The 14,876-nt window shown below is 43.1% G+C and overlaps 1 long non-coding RNA gene across 2 annotated transcripts; it reads right to left on the reverse strand.

Moving 5' to 3' along the window:
• Window positions 1-11,598: 11,598 nt before the first annotated feature.
• On the reverse strand, window positions 11,599-14,631 carry LOC112848049 (uncharacterized). Of its 2 annotated transcripts, none has more exons than XR_003221941.1 (2): window positions 14,542-14,631; window positions 11,599-11,789 (listed from the first exon to the last, which is right to left on the reverse strand). It is a non-coding gene; the product is annotated as an uncharacterized LOC112848049 (long non-coding RNA). The 2 variants fall into 2 exon arrangements; XR_003221940.1 differs by lacking the exon at window positions 14,542-14,631 and adding an exon at window positions 14,348-14,535.
• Window positions 14,632-14,876: the final 245 nt, after the last annotated feature.

Raw genomic sequence — 14,876 nt, forward strand, 5'->3', positions numbered from 1 at the left:
CAGATGGGAGGGGTTGGAGCTCAGAGCTGAGGCCAGAGAAGTACAGCCTTCCTCTGTGATCAGACAGCCTGACAGACTGCAGACACAAAACAACAATCCATCTGTCAACAATCATTTTGTCTTTGTCACATACAATAACATCTATCCTCTATGTTTTGGATACTTACTAAAACAATATATTCTCAGTAATGAGAAAGTGGTCTTAACCCTTATATGATTCACTATATGAAGTAGGCCACATCTTATGCAAGTCTTTTATAAGTTTTTTCTATTTCTTTTCCATATGGGTAAGCACATGCAGTAGTGACATACAGGGAGTGCAGAATTATTAGGCAAATGAGTATTTTGTCCACATCATCCTCTTCATGCATGTTGTCTTACTCCAAGCTGTATAGGCTCGAAAGCCTACTACCAATTAAGCATATTAGGTGATGTGGATCTCTGTAATGAGAAGGGGTGTGGTCTAATGACATCAACACCCTATATCAGGTGTGCATAATTATTAGGCAACTTCCTTTCCTTTGGCAAAATGGGTCAAAAGAAGGACTTGACAGGCTCAGAAAAGTCAAAAATAGTGAGATATCTTGCAGAGGGATGCAGCAGTCTTAAAATTGCAAAGCTTCTGAAGCGTGATCATCGAACAATCAAGCGTTTCATTCAAAATAGTCAACAGGGTCGCAAGAAGCGTGTGGAAAAACCAAGGCGCAAAATAACTGCCCATGAACTGAGAAAAGTCAAGCGTGCAGCTGCCAAGATGCCACTTGCCACTAGTTTGGCCATATTTCAGAGCTGCAACATCACTGGAGTGCCCAAAAGCACAAGGTGTGCAATACTCAGAGACATGGCCAAGGTAAGAAAGGCTGAAAGACGACCACCACTGAACAAGACACACAAGCTGAAACGTCAAGACTGGGCCAAGAAATATCTCAAGACTGATTTTTCTAAGGCTTTATGGACTGATGAAATGAGAGTGAGTCTTGATGGGCCAGATGGATGGGCCCGTGGCTGGATTGGTAAAGGGCAGAGAGCTCCAGCAAGGTGGAGGTGGAGTACTGGTTTGGGCTGGTATCATCAAAGATGAGCTTGTGGGGCCTTTTCGGGTTGAGGATGGAGTCAAGCTCAACTCCCAGTCCTACTGCCAGTTTCTGGAAGACACCTTCTTCAAGCAGTGGTACAGGAAGAAGTCTGCATCCTTCAAGAAAAACATGATTTTCATGCAGGACAATGCTCCATCACACGCGTCCAAGTACTCCACAGCGTGGCTGGCAAGAAAGGGTATAAAAGAAGAAAAACCAATGACATGGCCTCCTTGTTCACCTGATCTGAACCCCATTGAGAACCTGTGGTCCATCATCAAATGTGAGATTTACAAGGAGGGAAAACAGTACACCTCTCTGAACAGTGTCTGGGAGGCTGTGGTTGCTGCTGCACGCAATGTTGATGGTGAACAGATCAAAACACTGACAGAATCCATGGATGGCAGGCTTTTGAGTGTCCTTGCAAAGAAAGGTGGCTATATTGGTCGCTGATTTGTTTTTGTTTTGTTTTTGAGTGTCAGAAATGTATATATGTGAATGTGGAGATGTTATATTGGTTTCACTGGTAAAAATAAATAATTGAAATGGGTATATATTTGTTTTTTGTTAAGTTGCCTAATAATTATGCACAGTAATAGTCACCTGCACACAGATATCCCCCTAAACTAGCTAAAACTAAAAACAAACTACAAACTACTTCCAAAAACATTCAGCTTTGATATTAATGAGTTTTTTGGGTTCATTGAGAACATGGTTGTTGTTCAATAATAAAATTATTCCTCAAAAATACAACTTGCCTAATAATTCTGCACTCCCTGTATAAAACCATCAGGAGTGAAAAGAGGGGAGTGGAGAAGAAAGCAGAGCATCATGGGAAGTTCACCAACAGCCTGAGCCTATAGCAGCATAACTAAGACTACGTTCCGACTTTTTTTTGACCCTGTGCGACCCATATCTGATCATGGTATGACAGTGTGAACAGCTCAAATCCGATATTTTCAAATCCAATCTGGGTCACTTTCGTATGTGGTACTGAATCAGATACATATCTGATGTTTTAGAAAGCGACTGCTGTCTGAATTGTCATGTCACATTAAATCCATCTTTTACGTCACTGACACAAGACAGACGCCAATTATCAGTGCCGGAGAAGACATTGCAAACGCTCCCTGGGCATCCCGTGTAGATGTTAGTGAAACTGTTGGGAAGACAATGTTGGAGAAACGTGAACATTTTATTTGTACTGTATAATCTGCAGATTCTGACTGAAACCTGCAGCTATCATTTTAAGCTGCTCCTCTCTAAAACGGCAATAAGGATAATTAGTTGAGCAAAATAACTTCATAACTTAAATCAAAATTGGGAAATGTAAAGCCAGAAACAAGTATTTACTTGATCCTATAAAAAGCAAAGCTAGAAAAACACATTGATTGATTCCAGGCTCTATTTTCCTTTTTGATTTCCACTGACGCTTCTATTGTGAGTCTGTCAAATCCAACAGGACTTGTGCAGGTTCACTATGAGCCAAACTCCAGACTGACAGTGACACAACAGCTAGTGTGGTGACCTCTGGATAACATCCAGAGGTCATGAGAGGAAGTGTAAGGAAGGAAGTATTATTTTTCTGTTATTTTCATTTATTTTATTTTTATTAATCCTATGTTTATTATTTTGTTATTACGTGTCTTGTTATTACTGTTGCATCATAATCAATCAAAGCATTTGCATTGACACATTTATTGAAGTATTGATACTGTATTCATAGGTTTGAAAATATTGGTCTTTAGTCCAAAACTTTAAACTGTTGAGTTGAATCTATAATTCTAAATGGTTTTCAATGCTCCTATAATCTTAAATGTTTTTGCACAGACTGCAGGGTGACAGGAAATATACCCTGTGCCAAAATGAGACAGGGAACTTTTTTCCTGCAGGCTTTTGCAGAAGTGAAACTGAAAGCAGAGTCAGATTGTAAGTTGTTTTGAGCAGGTCATTTTATTATGCATTTATATCTCTGATTGATTGATTGATTGATTGATTAATTGATATACCTTTATTAGTCCCACAAGGGGGAAATTTCATAAGGCTGTCGACCTTTTGATTAAGCTTTGATTAAGTTTTAAGTAGTGGTATTAGATTGAAACATTTGTTTATACATTTTACATATAAGTCAAAATCATTACACACAGGATGGCCTCAGCCTGGTTGCCTAAGTTGAGGTCAAGTAAAGTGCAGAGCGAGGGTTAGCACATACACACACATACTGTTAGGGTGTAGGTGAAAGTTGAGCATGCTTCCTGTGACTGATGAAGAAGCAGATGTGAGAGCTGAGTTGGCTTACGGGAAACCACCGGGGAGAAGATGGAAGCCAGTGTCCTTTAATTGTGTCTCAAGTTGTCAAATAGAACATTTGTGGTTTTGAAACGTATGCCTGTGCTGACGTGGAGAGGGCGTCACTAAATACACCTCGATGCATATAATACTGTTTCTTGAAGTTTGAAGACGAGATTGTGGTGCTGTCTGCGTACAGTGTTCATCTCCCACGCTGCGTGTGTTTCATTAAAATCTTCGTTGACTCCACCTGACAGGCTCAGGGTGTATTATTCCGATCTCCTACATCTCTCTGTCTTCAAAAATGAATCTTAACAAAGGACCTGCGGAAACGCTCCTTCATGCATCGAGGATGCAGCAGTCTGTCACTGAAGGAGCTCTGCAGTTCAGCAACATTTCCATGCATGGGGTGGGAGACTCTGTCCATCAGAGTCCTTCTGTCTCCCACCACCTGCACTGGGTCCAGGGTGCATCCCAGAACAGAGCTGGCCTTCCTGATGAGTTTATCCAACCTCTTCCTCTCAGCTGCCGATAAACTGCTGCTCCAACATACCACACTGTAAAAAATGACAGATGCCACCACAGAGTCATAGAAGGTCTTTAAAAGCGCTCCCTGGACTCCAAATGACCTCAGCCGCCTCAGCAGGTAGAGTCTGCTCTGACCCTTCCTGTAAAGAGCATCAGTGTTGTGGCTCCAGTCCAGTTTATTATTCAGGTGAACACCCAGGTACCTATAAGAGTCCACTATCTCAATGTCCACTCCCTGGATGTTCACCAGTGTCAGTGTGGTGGGTCTGCGTCTCTGGAAGTCCACCACCAACTCCTTGGTTTTCCTGGCGTTGATCAGCAGGTGGTTCTGCTGGCACCAGTCAACAAAGTCCAGAGTCCACTGTCTGTATTCTTGAGAAGAACTCACCTGTGATGAGGCCGACTATGGTCAGACAAACGAGGGTTATGAGGAAATATGATGAAATGTTGTGTATTAGCAGGAAGTTATTGAATCATTTTCCTCAGAAACCAAACAAAATGATTGACAAACATGTTTTTACAAACTCAGTGTTGGACTTGGATCAGTAGGATAAGCTGATGTTTAAAGGCATTTGAGTCTCGCTGTATGAGAGTCCAGTTATTCCTCAATATTTATGGATGATGTTCTTTCAGTGTTGCACTTTGTAGACGCTCCCTGAGCCTCACAGCCAGCTGCACATGGACCAGCTGACATTACCCAGCATTAGAAGCGGCTGTAAAAAATTAATGTTCCCATTTAAATGGTTTTAATTTGAATAAAACGATGTTGATTCATTCAATCCTGAATCGATGTTTAATATAAATGTATTTTGCCAGAATCTCAGCTTAAAGCTCACAAACTATTTCAACCAGCAGCAAACAGATGAAACAGTAAATGAGAGCAGCTAAACACACAAAGATGGAAACACAGAGCGTGGATCGTTGGCTCGACGGCACGTACACGGACACGCCGTCAGGGCTGAAAGTGGACAGCTCACAGATCCTGAAGCTGCAGGTTTCATCTGTCTCCAACCAAAACTGAGTGAACCAGCAGCAAAAGAAGATCCAACTACGCTTTACGTTTGATGAACATCGTCATGAATTCTCTCTGACTTTGGCTGTTCCTGCCTGCACAGCTCTCTCTCTCTCAGTGTACTCCAAGAACAGCTTCAAACATCTGTTTCTGCATCATTCACTGTTTATTAGCCACCAGTCTGCTGTTGTGTTCAGTGCTGTCGGCCTCTGACAGGAAAGCCTCGTTTCTGCTGTTCGATGTAAACTTTTTAAAATGATGACAGATTACAAACTCTCAGCTGTGTCTGTAATCAAACCTCTGTAACTTTGCTTCACTTCAGCAGCATCAGGTCATGTTCACATGTTGATTCATGGTTTGCTTCAGTTTTTGAACAACTGCAGAATAGGGCTGCCACAAACGATTATTTTGATAGTCGACTAGTCACCGATTATTTTTGCGATTATTCGACTAATCAGATCATGCATCCATTGAACGTAAAACGTACAGCTTATTGCACCAGCATGCATCTGCTCTTATATAACTATCATTAGCTTACAGCTTTAAGTGTTTAAGGTATGTGCTAACTAAAAATAAAGACAAGATGATAGTTTATTAAATTTTAATGAAATTTGCAGATTGTTTCGGTGAAGTTTAATAAACACAGCCATCTTGACAGGGGATTTCTTTAAATCACCTTGCCGTTCTTCAGCTGAGACGTCTGAGTTAGAAAACACAAACTGAAGTTTCTTTTCTACTCGCGAGGACGGTCACAGAAGCGCTCGCACAGGAGACACTCACGGACTCGCACTTTGTCACCGTCTGCGTTCTTTATGTATACAAGATTGTTCTGTGTGTGTGCGTGTGTATTACAAAGATAACAACGTCACTCAGAGCGGCGGGTTTTTCCCTTTCTACATCTGTATGTTCTTTTAAAAGAGTTGAGGTTTCACTTCTCTAGATCTAAATGTTCTCTGAAAACAGGAAGCGGTTATTAGCTGGATAGGTTCATCACACAAGTTACTAGGTGAAAAGTCATGATAGACATGTGCTTCACTGATAAATATAAAGAATACATTTCATGTAACTGATCAAAACATAATTATCTTCTGACACATCTGATCCTTGCTATCTAAAATATAACAGGACACTGGAGTATGTTCTGGAGCATCTCACACTTCTGATAATAAGTTGTCTGCTTGACGTTTATTCAGCTGTGTAAAAACTATAACTTTAATCTCAGCCAAACCGATTTACTCAGGAAGAAATAAAATACTGAAAAAAAGCCAAACAACAACATTTTAAGTTATCTAAGTGACTTATATATCATGTTTAACCTGAGTAGCGAAAGACGGCGGTGGGTTTGAAAACGTTTTGCCGGGAGTCCGGTGTTCTCACCGGCTCTAGTGAGCCTTGATCCCCGCTTAGCTATCGAGCTAGTGGGTAACAGACGTCTCCGAAAACGTCGGAGCGCTTTTGAAAATATGTGGTGTCTTGACAAACTGAGCAGATATTTGAGGTTTACACAGCTACATTCTCGCCTGAAAATATGTTAAACGTTTATTTTGTGACCCAGAAAGAATAATAAGAGTAATATTAAAACTAACTAGCTACCGCCATTGTTGGAAACTGAGCAGGGCCGCGATGGGCCACGCTATGAATTCTGGGACACAGTTTCTTCTTCTTTGGGGTTTAATGGCAGCTGGCATCGTTGTACATGCAGTGCTGCCATCTTCTGTTTCAGTCCGTTATTACACTCTTAAATCTGCGTCTTTTGGGATCTTACAAAGCTTCAAACGATGCGTCGACTATTAAATTAGTCGTCAACAATTTTAATAGTCGACGTAATCATGACTAGTCGACTAATCGTGGCAGCCCTAGTGCAGAATATTTTGAAGGTTATCTGCTATAAAAAGCCAGAAGAGGAAAATCTGCTTCATGTGTTTCTGTTTGATCCTCAGTGACTTTGACACAAAGGCCTCTGCTGTGATGATCACACCTCTGATCAAGTCTCACAGTGTCACAACTGATAAATGATCAGAGTTAGAAAATTTCTGACTGTCTGCTGTGTGCCGTGACCTTTGACCTGCTAAAGAGCTGCTGGATTATTCATTGTTGTGTCTGATACTTAGAACTGTGAGGAAGAAGCTACACAGTTAATCAGGGTCCCCTCTCTCTGAATTAGGAAAGGTGGGCAGGCCGCGTGTGGGCCGTGGGCCATACGTTGAGTATCACTGTTTGAAATGTGAACATTGTTCTGCTACAGTCAATGGACTAAACCAGAGAAGAAGAAAACAGACTGTACCATGAAGAGCCTCAGTGTGGATCAGTATAATATCAGATGCTTCACTCCTGGATCCTTCAGGTTGTTCCAGCTCAGGTCCAGCTCTCTCAGATGGGAGGGGTTGGACTTCAGCGCTGCTGCCAGATAATCACAGCTGATCTCTGACAAACCACAGATACTCAATCTGTGTAAAGAATGAAAGATATAAGTTTATTAGACAAAGTTTGAGCTTGAAATCATTCAGTGTTTCATCATCTGTTCAGAGCTGAAGAAGGTTCAGAATGTAGAAGTTTAGAAAATGGAAACTCCAAACAGCTGAAGCCAACAGGAAGCAGCTTCAAACAAACAAGAGAAAAAACTCTGAATGTTTCACATTAAAGTCGTATATTTCTAACAAGAGTTTTTTAAAGACAGCGTCACTGATGATCATCTTCTGTTCAGCAAAACTTTGGTTTTCCACATGTGAGTGTTAATGATGCACAAAGACTGTGAGTGCAAAGAGGGAGCGAGGAGGACGACAGAGAGATGGTACAGGAGCATCAAGAACCCGGCGAGGAAATGAGCAGAAGGATTTTGGATCCTGTTGGATTGAAGCTTTCACAGAGACGTGTTTGACTGGACACCACCAGGACAGACTGTTATTTTTTTAATTTACATCAGAATCAGAATCAGAATCAGAATCGTGTTTATTGGCCAAGTATATGTGCAGACAAATACAAGGAATTTGGTTCCGGTAGATGGTGACTGTCAAGCACAGCAATGTAAATCACACACACACACACACACACACACACACACGTGTCTATATATACATTACACATGCACATACATACACAAAGCTGTGTAAACCAACTATAAATAACTAATCTAAACTTATATACATAGAATACAGAAATGAAATGAGGTGGAATGAATACTACAGAATGTACATAAGGTGCAGTTGCAGTCTGGCAGTGGGAGCAGTGTGACAGGTCAACTGTTTAGAAGGGAGATGGCGAGGGGAAAGAAACTGTTCCTGTGTCGGGTGGTCCTGGTCTGCAGGCTTCTGTACCGTCTGCCAGAGGGCAGCAGATCAAAAAGTCTGTGTCCAGGGTGTGAGGGGTCTGTGATGATTTTCCCTGCCAGTTTCCTGGTTCTTGAGAGGTACAGATCCTGGATGGAGGGCAGGGGGGCGCCGATGATCCTTTCTGCTGCCCGTACAGTCCGCTGCAGTCTGCACCTGTCCTGTTTAGTGGCTGCACCATACCAGACTGTGATGGAGGAGCACAGGACAGACTCAATGACTGCAGTGTAGAACTGGATCAGCAGCTCCTGTGGAAGACTGTACTTCCCCAGTTGTCTCAGGAAGTACATCCTCTGCTGGGTCTTCTTGAGGATGGAGTTGATGTTGGTCTCCCACATCAGGTCCTGGGAGATGGTGGTACCCAGGAACTTGAAGATCTCCACAGTCGACACAGGGCTGTCTGATATGATGGGGGGGGCAGAGTTGGGGGATGTCTCCTGAAGTCCACTGTCATCTCTACAGTTTTAAGAGTGTTCAGCTCCAGATTGTGCTGACTGCATCAGAGTACCAGCCGCTCAACTTCCTGCCGGTATGCAGATTCATCACCATCCTGAATGAGGCCAATGACGGTGGTGTCATCTGCAAATTTAAGGATTTTAACAGACGAGTTCTTGGAGGTGCAGTCGTTAGTGTAGAGAGAGAACAGTAGTGGTGAGAGGACACATCCTTGAGGGGCACCAATACTGAGGGACCGAGTTTCAGAGGTGATCTCCCCCAGCCTCACTTGTTGCTTTCTGTCTGTCAGGAAGCTGGTGATCCACTGACAGGTAGCTGGTGACACGCTGAGCTGGGAGAGTTTGGAAGAGAGAAGTTCAGGCACGATGGTGTTAAAAGCCGAACTAAAGTCCACAAACAGGATCCTGGCATAGGTTCCCGGGCGGTCGAGGTGTTGCAGGATGTAATGCAGCCCCATGTTCACTACATCATCCACCGACCTGTTTGCCCGGTAGGCAAACTGCAGTGAGTCCAACTGGGGGCCTGTAATGTCCTTCAGATGGGCTAACACCAGTCGTTCAAAGGATTTCATGACCACAGACGTCAAGGCGACAGGTCTGTAGTCATTCAGTCCTGTGATGGTGGGTTTCTTGGTAACAGGGATGATGGTGGAGCGTTTGAAGCAGGAGGGAACTTCACACAGCTCCAGGGATCTGTTGAAGATGCGAGTAAAGATGGGAGCCAGCTGTTCAGCACAGGTCTTGAGGCAGGAGGGTGAGACACCGTCTGGTCCGGGGTGTTAAAGGAAAATTATGTATATATGATCAGCTATCATGAAATGTGCTCTTTTATTATCACAAAGCAATCCACATACCTACGTTACTTTTCACCTAGTAACTTGTGTGGTGAACTTATTCAGCTACTAACCGCTTCCTGTTTTCAGAGAACATTTAGATGTAGAGAAGAGAAACCTCAGCTGTTTTACGAGAACATACAGGCGTAGAAAAGAGGAAAACCGTATCTCTGAGTTATCTCTGTCACCTTTGTACACACATATGCTTGTATAAATAAAGAAAGCAGACAGTGACAGAGCACGAGTCTGTGAGTGTCTCTTGTGTGTACGAGCGCTCTGTGACCGTCCTCGCGAGTGAAAGAAATCTGCAGTGTTTGTGTTTTCTAACTCAGGTGTTATCAGCTGAAGAACAGCAGGGTGATTTAAAGAAATCCCCTGTCAGGGGGCTTTCCTGGGCTTCTGTTTCTGAAATAGTTGGTGTTAAGGTTCACTGTTGAGAGAGGAATCCAGAAATAACCACAGATCCGGGGAAAATTATAGACCTATTTTGTGTTGTTGTTGTTGTTGTTGTGTTGAGTGTGTTTGTGTGAGTGGGTGCGGAGCAGAACACGCGGTTTGTGACGCCGGTTGTTGTTGTTATCATGGGTTCCCGAGCAAGTAAGACTGCCTCACAGGGAGACGACACATTCATGCAAGGATTTACTCCCGGCAGTGCGAGGTATTTATATGCTCATAACTGTAATCACCGTAAACCAGTCGTTGGAGAATGTCAAATGTTAGAAGTTGTCAGAAAACACAGCAACCTTGAAGAGCGTGTAGAGAAGGCCAGCCCACATCAGCAGCAGTTAAGCTATGCTCTGGTGAATGGCTTTCACCCACCCATTGCTGATTTCATCGGAAAACAAAATGTTAATCATAACGCTGACGGGTCCGCTGAATGTATGAACTGGACCCGCCATGTACAAGAAGCAATTAAGGAAACACAGAAGAAGTCACAAAGCTCTGCAGCCGCTGCCTTCTTAGTAGACGAGACCTTTTTCCAGGGGCAAAACAGAGAGCAGAATAGAGGCAAGAATGGAGGAAGTAGAGATAGGCGGAGACCTAGGGGCGGACAAAAGCGAAGGAATGAAAAGTGTTACAGGTGTGGGGACATAGGTCACTTTGCTAGAGAGTGTCCTAAGCGCAAGCCTGAGTAACCCCACCTGTAATAAATGATTAGTACCCATCAAAACTGCCAATACACACACGTTTAGATTATTTTTTTTAGCTTGCCCTGATCAACAACAGCCGTGCTCCAGACCACAGATTTGATTGAGGTGGATAAGTGTTAAAAGTAATCTGCATTAAGCTTAAGGTTGCTCAAATTCAGTACAATGACATATGAGATGAAGTAAAATAGGCAAATATTTTACCTAATTACGTGCATAGAGGCACTTGACCTGTTTGAAAACTGTCATCCTAATATGAGCCATTGTTGAGATATAGAGCACACCTGTGAATACAACTATTATGCTGAACCCTGGCTCTATAGATATTTATAGTCAGTCCTCATGCATATGCTGTGCATATAGTAAGTGTCTGTCATGAAGGTGTCATGTGTGCATATCTGTGGTCAGTAAAGCTGATTGTGATTAATAGCTACACTACAGAGAGCCCAAAGAGTTGTTGCATTGCTTGTTAGCCTTGTTTAGGGAGGGCTGGGGTTTCTTTGGAGCCCCAATTCATTAAAGTTAGTTCAGCACCAAGTGAAAAGAATCCCTGAAGACTCAGCACAGAAAGTGTGGGACAGAAGTTTGCTTTGGAGACATGGACTGAGTTAGAAAACTAGCCAACATGATTTATAACGGACAGTCATCATTAATGATGGAGAACTGAAAGGACATGAAGGCTGCGCTGTTACACTTTTTGATAGCTGGAAACTTTAACTGTCATCAGAAAACATCAAATATTCTGGATCCTCTCTGCAGTGTCTCTTCTTTCCTCTGTGACTTCCATGGATTTTAGCTCAAAAAGGTTTTTAAATGGTTTGTCAGCAAACTGACCTCTGACCTCTACAGTACTGACCTGTACAAAGAACTGTCAGTCTCAGCTCTTCTCTCCCAGCACTGGTGGAGCAGGTGTAGTTGCTGCTGACAGCCATTGTTGGTTTTCTCAGAGACAGGCGGAGGTCTGAAGTGTTGAGAGCATCAGCTCTCATCGATGTGCGCCGCTGTAACGCTGCTTTTGTCCTCTGAGATCACCAGGTATGAAATCCGAGTACTGACAGGGCAGCAGGACAGATCTTTCCCCCTCATTCACTTCCATGAGCACAGCCAAGGCATGCTGGGAAACTGAGGACACACCAGCAGATGTAGAAATGACCTGCATGCTGTGGGTTTGTCTCAGAGTTCTCACAGGTGACACATTAGCTGCAGAAACCCAAGCCAGCTGTCTGAATACTGACACATGGACTCTTCCCATCCAGAGGGAGGATTTAGTCGCACTTTATAACAACTACACAATAGTGAGCATTAGTATGTAGTTTATTAATGGAACCAGACCCAAACTGGTCCTGTTATACTTTCAGGACCTCCAAGTCTGCACTTATGTTTATTATCAGCTGGAGCCCCTCCTCATTCTTCTTCTTTGGTGCAACCCTGTAAATTTTGGGGTACCCCTTTGGCCCCTCCCCTTTTCTACAATTCCCCTGTGGGAGGGGTCGGTGTCATTTCTTTCCCAACACTGTACAACACACATATAATGTATATTTAGCCACCCTGATGTTTCTGATTGTGTTTTTAGTTCAATCATTGTCATCATTGTGTCTTTGCTAGATGCTGTAAATGTGTAGTACGTGTGTGCCACAGATGTGTTACAGGCACAGGCTATGCTAGCATGAATAGATCATTCTTGCTAGCTTGGAAGTTGTGGTGGGTGGAGCTAACCCTCTTCCCTGCTGTTTGCATTTGGTTGTAGGAGCTGGAGCGAGCAAGTTAATGACTTGGAGCTCTTTGTTTCTTTGACCTTTCATTGTCAGACACAACGTAGGAACACGCCGGTTACATTAAGACGGATTTAAAAGATCTGGATCAATAAGTTCAGAACATCATCAGTGACAGCAGTTTATATGTCTAAAGTATGACATCACAGACAGAGCAGTTATTTAGGAGCTGTTATGGTTGTAAATTATAGGTTTATTCATGAAGTATTTAGATAATAATAATGTTTCAGGTGATTAACATACAGGATAATTCTGCTTCTATAAATGTTATGAAGTTTGATTTCTCTGAGGTTTCATAAATACTTATCTCTGAATGTAATTTCTGCTAACTGAGGCACTTACTAGTCGTTATTGTTAGTTAGTGCTTTTGTCTGATCTCAGCGAAGGAGACGATTATTCAGACTTTCAGGAGGTTTTAGATGAAACTGAACCACAGAACCAAACACGTCTCAGCTGTCATCACACCAGAAACAGACAAACACAAAGTGATCAAACACACAACAACAACTACAGACACGTCTGTGACTGCGATGAACACCTGAGTGTAAGACGAGGACTGAATATGATACAGTAACAGTCAAATATGAATGTGTGTAACAGAGCATGATTATGTGTTATACATATATCAGAAATATGTGACATTTAACAGTCAAATCTCTCTGAACATGAAACCAGTGTTAAACCATTTCAGTCTCAGTCAGTGTTACTGAAACATCTCCAACAGCATCACTGACACAGACAGTTGGAGCAGTTACAGTCAAATCATTGATCAGTGTTTTTATAACATGAGCTGCTGTTGCTGCACTAGTGCTGCTGCTCTCTTTCTCTTATTGTAGGTCTTTAGCTAACAACATCAAGTGTCTTCATATGACTGTTGTCTAATGTTCAAATGTAGATAACACCACCTGCACCACCCTGTTCCACAGCACAGCCTCTCATGTAGGCTTGGCTGCAGCACATATTAGCAGCTGCAGTGACATCAGCTTTCTGTGCAGAACTAGACAGGAGATCCGCTCCATAGTGTCATCACATCTACAGACTGTTACATATTCTCACCTGGTAATAAGAAGCTGCACACAGCTCCAAGATTAACAGACTGAAGGAAATACAAATGAAAGTTACAGGAAACTGAAATCTTGGAAACACAACATGAAACAGCTGGAAATATGTTCATGTTGCATAAAACATGTGTTGCATTACAGATATTTATATGATCCATATTTAAGGTGGGATGGGCTCATCCAGCCACTCTCACACCATCATATCACCATCCTGGGTTAGTGTCTTGGTCTCAGGTCACAACATCAGCACAGTCTTGGCTTGGCTGAGGTAGCTGAGTGGTTCTTGTTGTCCCTGACAGCTGCAGGGACAGTGCCATCAGCCATGCAGCAGCACAATGACTGCTCACAGTCAGTGTGGCTCAGTCTACTGTAAACATTGTCCTAAAGTGGTGGCAAAGTGGCTGCAAGCTGGCTGCACATGCACTGTGTCCAGTACTCCCAGTACGTGCACCTGCAGATGATATCCACAAAGCTCTGAGTGTCACAGAGTGGGCCTGTGCTCAGGTCACTCTGCCCCATTGAATTCTACTTACAGAGTTTTACAAGTGTGAGTAAAGTTATATATACAAGTTGGTGGCTGATAAGTTCTTGTAGTGACCCCTGACCCCGTGGTTCTTATTGGTTAATAGTAGCTTAGAGCATCTGCACCAATCATAAAGCACCAAGTTTGGAGCTCGTGGGTCTCTGCAAGTAAGTCCCTGTAATGTTGGCCAAGCCTGATATACTAGAAACATCTGTCATTACCAGCAGATGAAGCTGCCCTTAAAGCAGGATCTCACTTTAAACCTGACAAAAGAATTTGCTATTAGCAAACTATGGTTATATGTCTCTCTCTCCTGTCTCTCACCTGTCTGCCTGGGCGGAGCTCAGCTGGGCTCCGCCCTTGGCCCACGCACCTGCCGTGAATCTACCTGATGACCTGGACTCCTGGGCTATTTAAGCTGAGGCTCAGAAGGCTTCTTCGCTGGGTGGTGGACTTACTCTCGTCAGTACAGCCCCAATAAACCCCGTTTGTCGTGTGATGACTCTGTTTATGCTCACCGCAGTTCTCTTGTGCTCAGGTTCTCGCACTCATCCGTGACCCCGATCTGTTTCCCTGGTGGCGTGGAGTGGAGTGAGAGTGAGTGTGCTGAAAACAAATACGAGAGCAGCGAGTGAGCGGAGCGAGTGTTGGACTTTGTCCCTTTTCCCCTGGACCATTGCACATCCTGCCCTGTACACGTGGGGTTTGTAAATAAATGTACGACTGCTGTTCTAGTTCAGCTGCTCTGCTGACAGCTGCAGTTATTATATGACATTTTATTATTGTATTATCCATCCATTCACCTCTACTGTTCTTGCATTACATCACATAGTCAGCATAAATATGTTTTTGA

This window comes from Oreochromis niloticus, linkage group LG10, assembly GCF_001858045.2.
Source record: "Oreochromis niloticus isolate F11D_XX linkage group LG10, O_niloticus_UMD_NMBU, whole genome shotgun sequence".
In the NCBI taxonomy this organism is placed as follows: Eukaryota; Metazoa; Chordata; class Actinopteri; order Cichliformes; family Cichlidae; genus Oreochromis; species Oreochromis niloticus.